General features: G+C 37.6%; 1 pseudogene; it reads left to right on the top strand.

The window, feature by feature from the left end:
* The first annotated feature begins 301 nt into the window (after positions 1-301).
* Positions 302-399, top strand: LOC145565920 (small nucleolar RNA R71; annotated as a pseudogene).
* Positions 400-2635: the final 2236 nt, after the last annotated feature.

Below are 2635 nucleotides of genomic sequence, written 5' to 3'. Positions count from 1 at the left end.
TGAATCACTCTCAAGTTTAGCTTTGATGGAAGTCATTTCCTTCCCTAATTCTAAGATTTGTGAGGACAACTTATTCATGGCATTGATATGATCAAGCGAGTACACCGAAGTACCACTTTTGCTTGTTGTTTCACGCTCATCATCTTGCCAATCCATATAATTCCTCACTACATCTTCAATGACGTCCATCACTTCCTCCTCCGTCTTGTTCATTATTGGTCCTCCGGCTCCCGCATCAAGGCAAGATTTTTCTCGAGGGCTTAGACCTCCATATAATATTTAGATGATTTGATAGGTGGGAATCCCATGATGTGGGGACTCTCTTTGGTATTCCTTGTACCTCTCCCATGTCTCATAAAGACTTTCATTGGGCTTTTTCTTGAAGCTTTGAATGAGAGTTCTTGTTTCGGCCGTCTTCTTTTATAGGTAGAACCGAGATAAAAAAAAAACTCTTTTGTCACCTCATCCCATGTCCTCAAGGAGTTTGGTTTCACCTCCTTTTCCAACCACTCCAATGCTCGTCCAATGAGAGAAAAAGGGAAAATCTTAAGCCGAATAAACTCTTGAGAAACCCCACTCACTTTGATAGTGTTGATGATTATAAATTTGGTTTTGTTCGGGGGATACTTATAACTCAACAACCTAGATTTTTCTCCCCGGCAACGGCGTCATTTTTGACGCGAGGAAAACCTAGGTTGTTGAGTTCTAAGTATCCCCCGATCAAAACCAAATTTATAATCAAACCCAACCCTAAGTATAGGGGTAAGTCCGGATCGAACCCAAGGGAATGCAGTATAAGCTGAGAGTTAAGCTATTCCGAAATCTTAAACAATAGGGTTGGTCTAAACTAGCAAATCAACACAATCAAAGCTAACAACAGAATTCAATATCAAAGTACTAGGGATTTAGGATCCACATGCACCCACGATAAACTTGCTAATTTGTCGGGAAATTGATCAATCAAGCAATGCGAGGGAAAACGGTATTTGCAATCAAAATCACTTAAAGAGCTATTTTCTAGGGTCAAGCTAGATGTCTTTACAAATGACTTCAAAGGAAAATCGCAAAACAAGATCAATCGATTATCACTCATGCACAAATTTCATCAACCAATTTAATCACAACATCAAATCAATCAAAAACCCCAAATTAGCAATAGCTTATCACTCATACATGCTTCACCACATCCCTATCAAAGGAACTACTCACTACACATTGTAAAATTGAAAGGCATAACTAAATAATCATCAATTTCATCATCAACATTGCAATCCAAATATCAACAATCAAATCAAACAAACTATAGAAATTCAACAATATATCAAGAATCAAACACTAAAATTGCATTAAAAAGGAATTACAAAACTTTAATCAATATCAAAGTGAATGAAGATCAAAATGTAGCAATCATCAATTACCAAGTTTCTCTCTCTAAAAATCTAAGAACAAAGTTTTTCAAAATCTTGAGCTTCTCTCTTTAAAAATCCAATCTATTACAAATTCTCATTCAATTCTAATTCATCCTCTATTCATTCCCTCTCTAAAAATGAAGAAATTCTATATATAGTAAAACTAACAAAGGAGAAGTTAGTTAGACGTCCAAAAAGAACCCCAATAGGCACGCCCTCTCCTTTAAATGCGTGGCCTCAAAGAAATGGGTACGGAATAGAGGGAGAGCAGCTGCGCGGCCGCACCTCCCACCTACGCGGCCGCGTACAGGGCCTGCGCGCCCGCGTCTGGGAGCAAGGGAGAGCTTCCTCGTGTGTCCGTTGATGCTCCTGTGCGCTCCACTTGATACATGTTAGGGGTGGCAGTTTCCGAAGGTCTTCATGGTGGGTTCAACACCGATTTTACGGTCCATGCAGCATTAGAGCACGGCCTTGAAGACTTGGTTTTTGCACTCCTTCACATTTGAGCTTCAAAAGGAGAGACCGACTTGCATCTTGAGCTTTATAAACCCCGAGAAAAAGCCATTAAACATCACCAATCTCCTGAAATCAAAGAGAAGCAAAAAAATAAAAGAGAAAAGTCAAAGTAGACTAAGAAATGCAAGAAAATGGGAAAACAACTAAGGAAAACACAAACTAGAGAAATAACAAGTATAACTAAAGAAAAAGGGATAAAAGAGATATAAAAGCAATCAAAATTCATCCTAAAAGAGACTAAATGAGTGCCATAAAATGACACTCATCAAACTCCCCCAAGCTAGACTTTTGCTCGTCTTCGAGAAAAACAAAAGAAAGTAGAAATAGGATGAAAAACTTATTCAAACAAGAAAAAGGAAAGGAAAAAGATAAGAATGTACACGAAAACTCACTTTCGTAGGAATCACGGTCGTTTTTAGCTACAACAAGCCCTTTAAACCCCAAAGTCGCCAATGAGGACGATTGATGTCTTGTGAGGGTATCCAAAGAGTTTAACCCATAACTCTTGAAGGTAAAAATTAGGCAAATCAGTAAAAAGAAAGTAAAATAAAAAATTCAAACAAATAGCTTTTGAAATGGACTTTTACAAATGATCAAGTGCAAGTGAATAAACAACTTTTTATACAATAAGGGTATGCACGTTCCAAGATATCTAAGGCTTATTGAAACATAGAATATGCTAAGCATAGAAAACTAATGAAACACAATTT

Source organism: Chenopodium album, chromosome 10 (assembly GCF_948465745.1).
Source record: "Chenopodium album chromosome 10, dcCheAlbu1.1, whole genome shotgun sequence".
NCBI classification, from domain to species: Eukaryota; Viridiplantae; Streptophyta; class Magnoliopsida; order Caryophyllales; family Amaranthaceae; genus Chenopodium; species Chenopodium album.
The sequence above is the reverse complement of the archived record's forward strand: the minus strand, read 5'-3'. Positions and strand labels throughout refer to the sequence as shown.